The 13,873-nt window shown below is 43.6% G+C and overlaps 1 protein-coding gene across 1 annotated transcript in view; it reads left to right on the top strand.

Annotated features, from left to right (window-relative positions):
* Positions 1-12,202, top strand: part of UBE2U (ubiquitin conjugating enzyme E2 U) — a 72,479-nt gene extending 60,277 nt beyond the window's left edge. The window contains exon 12 of the transcript XR_007775436.1: positions 12,129-12,202. The gene's annotated coding sequence lies outside the window, so the exon portion shown is untranslated. The remainder of the gene's footprint in view (positions 1-12,128) is intronic.
* The last annotated feature ends 1,671 nt before the right edge of the window (positions 12,203-13,873 follow it).

Below are 13,873 nucleotides of genomic sequence, written 5' to 3'. Positions count from 1 at the left end.
GACAATGTCTGCAACAGTTGTTTCTGTGATGCAGTTCTGTAAAGGGACTGGACTGGATACGAAACACTGGAACCACTCTATTTTGATTGTCATCCGATCAGATTGCTCTCTCTGAGAAACATAAACCAGTTCATTATGCTCATGATTAAAAAGCAAATTAGCTCTGCACTGATTAAAGGTGAATGTTCCAGAAGCAAACAGTGCTCGTTTATAGAATAAGAACAGGGTCAGAGGTGAGCTGAACTGGTTTGGCAGAAACATCAATGACTTGGCAAGCCTGAGAGTCACCAGAGGTCAAATTGATTTGATGATTTCACCTCTGCATCCTATTCAACTCCAAAGGGTTAAGAAGCCCAGACTTCTCCCAAGACTTTTGGAAAGAGGGAGACTTCAAGACTTTTTGCAAGTGCTTGTTCTATGCCCATGTAAGTTCATAACAGGCAGGAGGAGCTATGAAAAGACCTTTCTCTGAAAGAGGATTAAAAATAAGCCAGTACCTGTGCCACCCTTAGAACTTCACCAAAGGAATCTAAATAAAACAGCAAGATTATTTTATTTGGACAAGCTGGAACATGATGCCAGTGTGCTCATTCCAGACTGATACACAAAACCAGGACAGATACTGAACACACTATTTTTCAACATTTATGTTTTTCTTATGTCAAATCCAAATGACAAAAACAAATTTCCAAGCATTTTCTCTAGCAAGACAGTTGTTCCTGTGCTAATATTTGCTTTCATAACAAGGTCACATGATTTTCAGACTTATTTTTTACATTTCTAAGCCAATGCCTCTCAGTCTCTCTGTGCTTCCCTTCCCCATCTGTAAAATGGGGATGATAGTACTTCCCTACTTCACAAGGGTGTTGTGAGGAGACAGACATTAAAGGTTGTGAGGGGCTCATAGCCCATGGTGATGAGGGTTATGTAAGTACCTTGGCTAGGCTCTCTGTGGAATTAGTGAAATGATATCAGAAGAGCTAAGAAAGTGATCAATAAGTAATTGAGAAGGGAAAAGTTTTTTTCATGGAACTGTTTAAAACATTTTATTTTTGTGATGTTCTTGTTAAAGTCTGTTTAACTTCAGTGTCTAACTAGCAGTTTAGATGGAGGAAATCTGTTAAAGATTAAACATGGTGTTCTTTTAATTAAGAAGTGGTCACAATGTACACATGTTGAAGTATCTGGTACATACTTCAGGAAAACCAGGGAGGACCAGACTTGACTTTTCCTGTGTTTTTATAAGGTAGAAAACATACAGGAAATGATGAAGACCATGACTTTCAGGCTTTAATCTCTTATGAAAAAGCAAAGAAGGCGCAAATCTAATTTTTAGAAAGTTCTTTTTCAGGTCATCTTTTAAATAGTCTTTTCCAATCATAATCCAGCAGTTCCTTGATAAGGAGTTTGAAAACAGTTTTTCAGGTGTCAGCACTTGGAAAGCAGAGAGCCAATATTTTCCCAGATTGGAGGCAGTGCCCCTTACTTCCTTAGTGCCCAATATGCATTTCACTAAACAGGCTTAGCCCATTCTTCTTCCCTCACCAAACCCCAGCTGTTTTTAATATCCCCAGATGGAAAATAACTATTCCCAGATGTCCATCATAATCACTTGGTCTCTTCTAATTTGAAATCAGCACTGTCCATTTCACCAGTAACCATTTAACATCAGCAAGCAAAGTCAGTGCTGTACTGGCCAAACACTGAAGATCACGTTCTGCCCTCCGTATCTCCACACATCTTGGGATATAAATGGTGCTGCCTGCATATGGCTCTAACATTCAAGCCCAGTAATTACAAACAAGAATTGCCAAGCCTAATGAGGCCACCAAGATTTTTAAACACTTTCTTGGAGGTTTTTAAATGCATTAGATAACAGTGAACTTTTTGTGCTCATTATTTATAATGGTGCTACCTGCCTTGAAATGGGAACTGCATGCATTCTGCCAATTGTTAAATAATACTTTGCATTTCTATAGCATCTTACAGCTGAAGTTCTTAAAATATTTTACAAAAATTAGCTAATTAAGCCTCAACACACCTGTCAGGTAGACAAAGGGATATATAAAGGGGAAAAAAGGAAAAACTCCACCAGCACTGGAATACAGCCATGTTTGAGGTGGAATGCAGCAGCTAATTAATGGGACACAACAGTTTTTAACACAGAAAATGAAGAAAAATTGACTGCCAGAGGAATTTAGGAAAGTGGCGCATAATTACTTGTGTTAACATTTGGCCAGAGCACAAGTGTTGATAACCCTACTCTTACAAAAAGGGCCATAGGATCTTTAACAATTCTTAGTGGTCCTTGCCTAAGTTCTTCATCTCATCTGACCTCCCCTCCCAAAAAAAAAAGGGCAGCAGCATATCGCCTTCTAACCCTGCACTAAGGCACATTGGTTCTGCAGTCTCTCAAAAGGTAGGGTATCTCCTTGGAGGTTTTCCATACAAGAACTGATCCTGATGGGTTTTACTTGGTATGTGAGCTCTAACAGGGTCACTACACCCGGTGGTGTGGCAGTTCAAAGTGCTGAAAGGTTGGTTAGTTTCACTGCAACTCCTCAGGGCACCTCTATACCCTCTGCTGAAATTCTATTTTGTAATTTCTAGAGCAATGTTCCTTCATGCATCACAAGACGAATCTCTGCAGCTTATGCAGCAATAGTGGCCTCTTTCTGCAGCTCTGTTAAGTTCAGGCTCTGGCCTTTGATCCATAATAATACACCTAGGCCTTGCTTTTAAAAAGCACTTAACCCCGGTACATTCGACTGCTGAACTTAAAACAGTAAAGTTATATAACCTAAAACCAAAACAATAATAATCATACTTGTGACAAATATTGTAAACATGTGCAAAATCTTTGGGGACCCTACCATATTACATTTCTGAATGAATTAAGCATCACTGTCGACCAGGGATTGTACACTACACCACAGGGGAAACGTTGCCACATTTCTTCCTGGAACTGAAATCTGGTGCATGATTAAGGTGAATCACTTAGGTTATAAATACTTCCAGAGAGATACCTTCCACTAGGGTGGTTGGCAAGTACTGGCTCAAACTGATCTTTTTGAGAAAACAAGAAACAAAGAAAGGGCTTTTGATCTGAAGAAGCTTGATTAAATTGACTCAGGGCTTTCTTTCTGATCCAGCAAACAGATAGGACAGGGATCAGCAACGTTTGGCACACTGCCAACCAGGGAAAGCCACTGATGGGACAGGACGGTTTGTTTACCTGCAGTGTCTGCAGGTTCGGCCGATCGTAGCTCCCGCTGGCCGTGGTTCGCCGTCCCAGGCCAATGGGGGCTGCGGGAAGTGGTGGCCATCACATTCCTTGGCCAGCACTGCTTCCCGCAGCCTCCATTGGCCTGGGACGGCAAACCACAGCCAGTGACAGCTATGATTAGCCGAACCTGCAGACGCTGCAGGTAAACAGCCCAGCCCACCCGCGGCTTTCCCTGGTGGACCGCATGCCAAAGGCTGCTGATCCCTGAGATAGGATCTTCTGCCCCAGGGCCCCATAAGACTGATGGGTGACTTCTGGTCTGTGTACTATGTGTTTAAATCTGCTTATTGTTTTAATATATTTTCTTTGTAATGTTTTTACCTTAAGAATAAAGGTGCTTGCTGAGGAAGCACTGCGTGGTAACTTGTAACTGTGAGGGCTATGAACAGTGTATCGCCAGCAGAGAGAGCAAAGCATGGGGGCTGGTATTAGGCAGACTGGCTTGCTGGGGATGTCCCATTGTAAGGCAGGGAGCTGTGCAGCTCCAAAACTACACAGTAGGAAGGGAGTGGGACAAAAGCCCCTGTCCAGAGACCAGTGACTGCGGGAGACTTGAGACCCAATTGGACAATCCTGGAGTAGACCATGGGGGGTGGGTTTACAGGTGCATTGATGATGACCATGATCAATAACCATAGCCAATAGCAAAAAAACCCAAAAAACCTCATCCCAACTATTTGAGCAAACTTGTAAAATGTTACATTTTTCCCCATTGAGGTTTTTGGTGAAGCGAATACATTTATTTAGTGTCCCTGTGTTCAGAGCTGTCCCTAGGGGACAGTGAATTGGGATAACCTCTCCGGGCCCCATGCTTTGGGGGGCCCCACAGGCTGGTACAATTGGCTAGTGCCACTGGCCGGGGGAGGCTATCCGCAGCCCTGCCCCTTCCACCCAAAGGAAAACGCCTGACGCCTCAGCATCCCCAGTCCTGGAGTGCCAGGAGGGAGAGCATATGGTGCCGTCGCAGCCTCCTTGGCTCTGGGAAGGTGGATGGCATGGCCCCAGCCCCCTAGAGCCCAGTGGTGCCACCAAAGTGGGATCCTGGGGAGCGGAGTGTGGTCGCGGGCCAAACTGGCTGTTTGGGGAGGCACTGCCTCCCCTATCTGCCCCCAGTGCAGTTGGTCCTGGAAGTGATGTCACTTCCACCCCAGCCCCCCCCACTGTCTGTCCCATCCTCCCCCTGCACCCCCCAGGACGGCCCTGCCTCCGTTACAGGGTTTGGGTGCAATCCAGACCAGTAATGGCTTGTGTCACCACTTACTATGCAACCCAGAGTTACTCCCAATACCTTGCTGCTGTAAGGCCCAGCCTGGGATGCTCACAGCCAGCCTACAAGTGTGCAGGGCACACTCTGAAGTGTCTGTGTGCTACACAGCCCTGGTTCAGCAGCTCTGACCCCAGGAGCCTGTCCATAGCTACACTCTGGATTCCACCAGCCTTGGTACCAGCAAGGTGACTCCAACACATTCCCAGTCCCAGATTTTCCCCAAATCATGTGCTCTGCAACATCCAGCCCTCTCCTGGACAGTTCAGATAAATAATAAGGTTGTTCTTGTAAAGAAACAAAAGCACATTACAGCTGATTAACTTAACAGAGGCAAATATATCTTTAAACATAGCCCTGAGTTGGTTTATAGTACAAATAAAATAAATTTATTAACAATAGGACATAAGTTAAGTGATGCCAAGTAAAGGAATTAAATTAGAAAGGATTATAAGCAAATAAAGTCAAAAACATGCATCTAAAATTTAATCTGGTAAAGTACAGATATTCTAGATGATTTCTTGCTTAGATTCAGTTTCCAGAGACTTCAACACACACCCCCATTGGTTGAAAGACCCATCTTTCTCAGTTTTCAGGAGTTCTGTCTTTCTAGTGATGGACACCAAAGATGGCTTCTGTCTTTGCTGATATCTTTCAAAGTTCAATGACTTTGTTTCAAGGGGCAGGATGACCTCATACTATTTTTCCTTTCCTGTGGGCTTCCCACCTCCTTGTATGAAAATTTGGCTTCCATTGTTTTATTCTGCCATGCTTAATTTGCAGAGGAAACAGGTAAATAGCTGCCTTCTATTTTATCTGAGGTGGAATCTGTTTCTCCGTTTGGCCACAGAATCTAAAGTATAATATTAAGTATCATTTTTTTCCTTGAATAGTGTTAATACATACGTTTTATAATGCCATTAGTCACCAGTGTGTCATTAGCTCCCAGAAAAAAACCCTCACCTCACTGGGTTATAATACAGTAATATTGTATATAATCAGTTGATTCAATTGCTTAGCACTTTTACCCCATGAAGTAAAGTTTATTCAAGCTGTGAGTAAAATAACATGGAGTCTAGTGATGAAGGAAGTTCCATGCTCTTTCTTCCACCACTTGTCAGCTTAATAGCTTTGTTCATCTAATATGTAAAAATGGACCTTCATGGTCTTTGCCAGACTTGTCAGAGAAGCAAATACACATTCCTTTGCCTAAGGCAGACCTCTTTACCAACTCCCCCTAACATGCCTGGTTTAAGCACCCTTTAGTAATATTTCCAGCATACATCCTAATAACTACCGACATACATCACACAAAAATGTTAATGATCAGTGAGTTTAGTTTTCAAAGGACACGTCACAAAGCATATTTTGTATAAAGATTATGACAATAGCGTGTCGGGTGTGAAGGCGAGGTGCTTAGTGTCACAACCTCCAAGCAATAGGCACCAGCTTTGCCCTGTGGTAGCTTTGTGTTGGTGCATCATTTACTTGTTCCGATCTCTGTAGGTCTTTTTATGCACTCTGATTCACCACCTTGTGGGGCTGAAGTCTGAACATTCTCAACTGATTAGCAATGTTCATTCATGGGACTTCAGAGGCTTCTAGTCTTGGTCTCGGAAAGCGACCAGAATGCTGCTGCTACACATTATGATTTAGTCACTTTCACCAACCTCTATTAGGCTGCTTTACAGTGCACTAGCAGGGATGGGCTGATGTGCTGGTGTATAGGCAACACTTCTAAGCATTCTCCAGTTTATCTCAACTTTTTACTTGAGAGATGATCAGAAATGTCATTAATGGAAAATTCTACCTAAATATTTTGGCAGAAAATGAAAAAAATTGATTCAGAAATGCTGCCATTGTGGGGGAATTATAATTCTGGTGCTTCATGCTCCCATTCTCCTCTATTAGTTGGGCTTCTTGGTCAGACTATATCTCCCACAATGTACTGTAATGGGGGGCTTGCCCTTAAGAGCTGGAGGGCTTGGGGTGATTCAATCCTGATTACTAAAGAGGTACAGCTGGGTTGGATCAGATAATTTCTTATAAAAGGCAGCCAGTGGCTGCAGTGAAGGGGAAAGCCCAGGTGCTTGCTACAGCGATGGAAGGACTTCTTCCACTGCAGTAGTAAATCTACCTCTCTGAGAGGTGATACCTAGGCCAATAAAAGAATTCTTGCATCACAGAATATTAAGGTTGGAAGGGACCTCAGGAGGTCATCTAGTCCAACCCCCTGCTCAAAGCAGGACCAATCCCCAGACAGATTTTTGCCCCAGACCCTAAATGGTCTCCTCAAGAATTGAGCTCACAACCCTGGGTTTAGCAGGCTAATGCTCAAACCACTGAGCTATCCCTCCCCTGCAACCTAGCAGTGTCTACACTGTGGCTTAGGCTGGCTTAACAACACTGCACAGAATGAAATTTTTCACAGCCATAAGTGATGTGGTTAGGCCATCCTAACTTTGTAGTGTAGACCAGGACCCAGAAACCAGAGGCTCCAGCCAAGGAGGGTCTGGGTATGGCTTACCAAATCTCAAAAGGCCCCCCAATGCAGGAAATCTTGGGAGTAGGATGAATTGGAGACTGCTACGAGTGAGCAGGCTCCAGCAGAAAGACATGGAGTTTCCCTTTTGAGACTACAGGCAGGAAATCTGACAAGAGCATAAAGCTGAGGGACTTTGTTTTAGGACTGAGTTTTATTTTGGAGCTTTATGTGAACACACTTGGGTGGGCCCTGAGAAGGAGTGATGAATAGACAAAAAAAGCCCGTGTGGAAATTGTTTAAGAATGCTTTGAGGGAGAAATTATCAGGACATTGCAGAGGTACCCCTAACCAGGAGGGGGTGCACAGGAGGTGACTGACCCTGCTATAGCACCATGATTTCCACTCTTGGAAAGGGGAGGCAGTGCATTGTGGGAGTAACTGGCCATGGCTCATCATGTGAAGTGTACGTTGGCAAGGGACCCTGGCCCATAGTGGAGAATGGAAGCTGCTACAGTACCCAAAATATATCTCCCATGGGTACTGTAGCAGCATATCCATATTGAAATTTGATTTGGGGTGTTTAATATTTTTGATGAAAAATATGAATTTGCCATGAAAAGGAGACACTTGTGGAAAAAAATCACTCAGTTGAAAACCTAATTTTCAAAAATGGAAAAATTTCAACCAGCCCAACTTTACTCTCTGATTCTTTATCAAAACTCACTCTCTCACACTGATCTTAAGTATATCCCTGTAGAGTAGAGGTGGGCAAACTACGGCCCATGAGCTGTGGGGGGAGGAAGCAGAGGGCTCTGCACTGCCCTTGCCTGTAGGCACCGCCTCCCGCAGCTCCCATTGGCCCAGAACGGGGAACTGCGGCCAATGGGAGCTGCAGGAGAGGTACCTGCAGGTGAGGGCAGTGAGCAAAGCCCTCTGCTCCTCCCTCCCACAGGGGCCACAGGAACGTGGTGCTGGCTGCTTCCAGGAGCAGCGCAGGGCCAAGACAGGCAGGCAGGAAGCCTGCTCTGTCCCTGGTATGCAGCACTGCCACCCGAGAGCCACTCCAGGTAAGTGGTACCAGGCCAGAGCCCAAACTCTCCTGCATACCACACCTAGCCCCCTGCATGCACCCCAATGCCCTGCCGTACCCAGCACCCCTCCTGCACCTCAAGCCCCCGCCTTGAGCCCCCGTTGCACCTCACTCCCCAACCCCCTGCCCTGATCCCCCTGCTGCACCTTGCACCTCTCCTGCACCCCAACCCCCTGTCCTGAGCCCCCTGCTGCACCCCACACCCCTGCTGCACCCCAACTCCCTTCCCTGAGCCCCCTTGTATATCCTGCACCCCTCCTCTGCCCCAACCCCTTGCCCTGAGCCCTGTCCTGCACACCACACCCACTCCCACAGACCGCACTCCCTCCCGCCTCCCAATCCTCTGCATGCAATTTCCCCACCCAGATGTGGTCCTCGGATCAAAAAAGTTTGCCCACCCCTGCTATAGAGCAAAGCACTTGAGTACTTTGTTGAATCAGTGCCCAACTCATTTGAAAGCATGGTCCTTAGGACAACACTGGGGATCAAATCCTTTGTCAGTCTTTACTAAAACAAAACTTCCAGTGAAGTCAATAGGATTTTCACCTTGGTAAAGACAGTTCAACCCACAGTATTGAAAGCTCTTGTCAGGAGTTCTAACGAGACTATCAAATGGATTGAGGCTATAGATAGTTTAAGGAAGCATTTTCTCACAACATTGAGTTTCCAAGCATCTTAAAAGAGAGAAGGTTATATGGGCCATCTTCCTTCCCGTTGACAATCACACATCAACCCTGTGATGACTAGTCCTCAACAATTGCTTACAAGGAAAAATAATATTCAGGAAGTGTGTGTATGTGTGTAGTTATCATCAGTGCAGTAAGTGTGTGCACCTTTTTGGAAGCAGCCGCTAATGCTTTCCAAGCTTCCTCTTCATTTCGTCTCTTCTTCTGTCTGCTCTCAGCTGAACCCCTGGAGGAGAGTTACAACCATATAACCAACCTGCTCTCCTCAGACCACTAGCAAGTGCTTCATGGATGACAGTTTAAGAACCTCTACCCTAGCACATCGGTGCTGATTATCCCGCAACATGATGCAACAAGTAGAATATCAGGGCCCATCAATCTCATTGGTGCCCAATTGTCTGGCTTGTCCTGGCAATTCCCATGCCTGATGATTTACTTCTTTTGGCAACCTGATGAATTTTGTGTTCACTCTCACTCAGTCTTACTGCAAATCACATCCTTTCCTGACATAGAAACCTGTTACAGAGTATCCAACACGCCTGTAGGGGATTGGATTTGTCTTCCAACATTTTAACCAAAAAAAAAAAGCAAAAAAAAAAAAAAAACTTTTAAAGAAACTATTCAGAAAGCTAATTCTCCCTGAGCTTTTCAGAAAATGAAGAGAATGAGGGTGATATATAGGCCTCTGAGCCACAACCCTGCACTGGGAATGTGCCAAATTTCACCGCCGCAGCAGAAGCACTAGTAATCATGCCTCATGGAACTGCCCAGCATACAGTTTGGATGCACCCATTTCTATACTCCATACAGGGTTGCGGCATATGCTCCCCTGTATAGTCCATTCTGCTAATATAGAGAGTTAGGTGGACAGGACTGTGGCCTTACCTCCTCCCTGCCATCTTTGGGGAGGTGACTAGTGTCCCAGGAGACAGCAAGGGGCAGATCCCTCATCAGTAGTAAAGAGATGGGGTTGAGATTAGCCCCCACTCAGTGGTCACTTTCTTCTCTCTTGTGTACCCAATGTCCGCCCTAATCTGGCCAATGATGTTCAAAAGACCTAGAAGTGTGGCTGGGATATCTCTGGCTTGTTTTTCTCCCTCCATCCTTCTCTCTGGTCTCCTCTCCATAGCTGGTCCCTGCCAGTTCCACTGTCCTCCTCCTGCAACTTGCTAGAGGGGAAGAATAAGTGCTGTAGCTACATAATCTTTACTGACACTCTGAGAGAGGCAGCGGGGCCAGGACCAGCTGATGGAATAGAATGGAGGGGGAGGATGTTGAAGGTCAGTGCTGGCCTTTGTGGTTCCCAGGAAGCTCATAACTGAGATCCCCAGCCCTCACCTCATAAAGGAAAATACTTTGGCATGTTCCCTATGCTTAAGTAGCCATACCTTCATAAAGGGCCAGTTGAGTATGCCAAAGAATCATCTGACTAATGCCCCCCCACTGCACACTACTTAGGCTGGTACTGTGACATGGTGGACAGGAGGTCTGCTACAGAGAACAAAAAATCATTAGCCACAAAAAAATGCTAGTTCTGATACTCGTGAATAGGAGCCTACAAAGGTGCTACAGCACAGATTCTTTCTGAAACTATACAGTCCACACATTCATTGCACTATTGAGAAGACTAGAATGCATCAGGTTTACCCACATAGCTGTGTGGTACTGGGTATTTTCTAGATTGTGCCCATTACTGTGGCATCTGAAGAATGTAAGGGTTTTGGTTTTGTTTTGTTTGTTTTCAGTGAGTCAAGAATCTGGAATTGTAGCAATAGCAGTAGAACATGAACTGTCCAAAAGCTTTAAGTACACCAGTCGGATACATAATTTGTATGACAAAAGGAAATCAGACTGTGCTCGTGCTGCTGCAAATGTTCTCAACATTGAGACTGTGTTTATTCTGAAAACAACATAGCTAATACTGAAGTGGCATATCTGGGAGTTGGGAAGGACTGTGGATATCCATCTTCTCTGTGTATCTCTCATCTATGTTTGTGTTCTTTATCTGTCTTAGCCTCCATCGTGATCTGTGAAGTCTTTCTAGGTATTTCAACAAGCGGACAAGACAAATTCATCAGCAATTTCTATTAATGCTTATTGGCTATGCACATCTCTCTACTAGTTTCAGATTGCCCAATGGATATTATCAGAATACACATACGATGCCAGCTACCCTGTGTAACTCCTGAGTATGGTAATTTACATTAGTGGAGTTACTGACACTGGTATAACTGAGATCAGAATATCTGACCCAGTGAACTCAAATCTATGGCATGGTAAATATTAATTAAATAAAGAGCCCAAAATTCTTATTTAAAAATAGCTTTTAATACCAGTCCAGGGGGAAGATTCTGGCCAGCACAGGTTACCTTCCATGTGGTGTCTAATCAGTAATATTAATGCACCATTCTTAGTTGGTGTCCATATAGGGAACCAAAGGCAAATCAACATCTTTTCAAACAATAGGGGGCACTTGCAAATGTCTGTATTTAATCTATTACCCATTGTTTTAAAGCCTCACGATTAACCAATAGCTATTTAATATAATCCAGTCTTAATTCCCATCTAATTGGCAAACATACGCTGTGAGCCTGTCAGAGTATCCATGCTTTAATGCTGTAGGAAATGGCCAACATTCCACAGCCTTTTTTTGGTCTCAGGTCTTAACCATACTCTGGTGTGGTCAAACCAAATGACTCGGATACAAAATGTTTTTTAATTGATTATATGAAGTTTATTGAAACCTCCACTAAGTGTACACATAAGCAATTGGCAGGACCTCCCACTACCCCAGCAGAGAACTGGAATACTATGACAAAAGAGGGTAGCCAAAATAACAGACCAGTCTTTATTTTTTCCAGCAAAATGTTTCATTTCTTTCATTTGATTTAACTTCTGTGCCTCTATTACTGTCTTGAGATCCATTTTTCCCCATCTGTATCATTAATGTACGATACTACTCCTCCAAAATGGAGTCTCTAACATGCTTACATCATGCTTTGTTAGTGCATGAGAACATAGAATAGGAAAAGTGTTTCTTCCAGGAAAATATATATCCTGCTCAACAATGAATGAACTATGTAGCCACCTGGCCTTAGGATCAGTGCAGCAAACCGATCGGGTTCCCCCAATGTAGAGGGTCCCATGATTCAGGAGTGCAAATGGAAATATAATGCATACTTCCAGGGTCTCCCTTAGCCCCTTTGTGCACCCCATACCCAACCTTGCAAAGCCTGTGGCTTGTCTTGCTAAGAATGATATGGTATCGCATTCGGTCTCTGAGTGCGCTTAGGAAGTTGTACTGTATCTTCCCACAGTGGGTGGGCTCTCCTGAGCTGACTGCAGAAATGGATTTAAGTGTCAGTCACCAAATGAAAGACAGCCCAAAAAAGACTAAAAGTGATGATGATTATGATGACCAGAAATCCTTCTACTAGACCAAGGGAAGAGAGAGAATTCCCTCTGGATAGAACACCAGGTATTTCCTTTTAAACATTTTGTGTTAATTTAGCCTTGCGACATTGGACTTGGTTCCCAATCCACAGCTGCATGGGAGAGCATCTGCCTTGTTTTTGGATGGAGTAACTCCTCAGCTAGTCAAGAATTCAGTCTGCGTCTGCAGCTCACAGCTTAGGTGGATGATGCAAAGATCTGTGGAACAAGGAGAGGTGGTTAGTACAGATTCTTCTTTCCTTGTGGAACATTGTTCCCTAGACCTGCATAAAAGAAGAAAGAGAGATTTTGATAGGCCAGCCTACATCCCTGCTGAATGTAATGACCTGTAAGAGCACCAAGGTCTGAAATCTTTTGTAGCTTGCATAGTATAAAAAGCAGGTGGGGAGAAAGTGAGAGAAAGCTCTCTGTAGCCTATCTCAGTCCATATCCAAGTGATCTGCCATAGACTATATTGAACTTTTCTGTAGGCTCCCTTATCTGCATAAATATTTTGGGTTGCTTTTTTTATCTAACACAGATGGTCTATAATATTCTTTTTCTCTTTTTTATCTTTTATTTCAATCCAAACCATTTCTGCATTACTTGCGAAACTATATATTGCATGACATTCTTTCTTTCTTGAGACACAATATCCTCCCTGACGCATATTGGCATGCGTCCACCTGCCCTGTTGTGTCTATCCCTAGTTCAGCATTATCCCATCTGTTTTTGCTTTTTTCTGTTCTTTGTTATCCTTGTTACATAATGTATCTGTTAGACACAAGGAGCCAAATTCAGATTCCATTGACACCAGGAATGAATTTGGACTATTACATCCCTCTACATTTACTTTCATTTAGTATTTCTTTGGTACAGTATGTATATTCCATGCATTTACAAATGTGCCTGCTCCTATTGAATTTAATGGTTTCATTCTCATTGACTTCAGTGGAACCAGGAACAAACATTTCAGTCCTTGTAATTTTTTTAAATTGTAACCATCTTATTCCACATGTTGTTTATCTATTTCCCCATACACCCAGCCCATCCTTCAGACTGTGGTGCTTACAGCTGTGTATCTTTGTGTGTGCCAAAAAGTAGTTTTCAGAACTACAAATTGTATTCTGTATAGCATGTTGCTTCTCTGTTAAATTGCTTAGGTACAAATAATTTCCCTGTTGCAGTCTGCTTTCGCCCCTGAGAATTATCTCTGTCATAATTTGTACCAGTTCATCATTCTCCAGTCTTACTTTCTGTTGCTAGAAAATCCACTTGTGAAAAGCCAGTATGTGTTCTGAATGTTTGTGGTATAACTCAAGTATACTCTAGCATTATATTTGATGCATACTAAAATAATAAGCAGATTTTTTACTTCTGTTGTTAATTTGTATTACCAGAGCACCTAGGAGCTAGTCATGGCCTAGGATCCCATTGTACAAACAGGACAAAAAGACAGTCCCTGTTGAGGTAAATATCAAGGTGTATTGACCAGAGAGGTAAAAAGTGATTGGGATACTGTCAATATAAGTATTCCTGTATACAGTGACTGATCAGTAACCCAACTCCCAACCATTTCTCAGCACCTCTGTAAATGTGGTACTGTACATTTATGGGTACGTTAATTCAA

Source organism: Gopherus flavomarginatus, chromosome 7 (genome assembly GCF_025201925.1).
Source record: "Gopherus flavomarginatus isolate rGopFla2 chromosome 7, rGopFla2.mat.asm, whole genome shotgun sequence".
In the NCBI taxonomy this organism is placed as follows: domain Eukaryota; kingdom Metazoa; phylum Chordata; order Testudines; family Testudinidae; genus Gopherus; species Gopherus flavomarginatus.
Note: the sequence above shows the minus strand (reverse complement) of the source record. Positions and strands in the feature narration are given on the sequence as shown.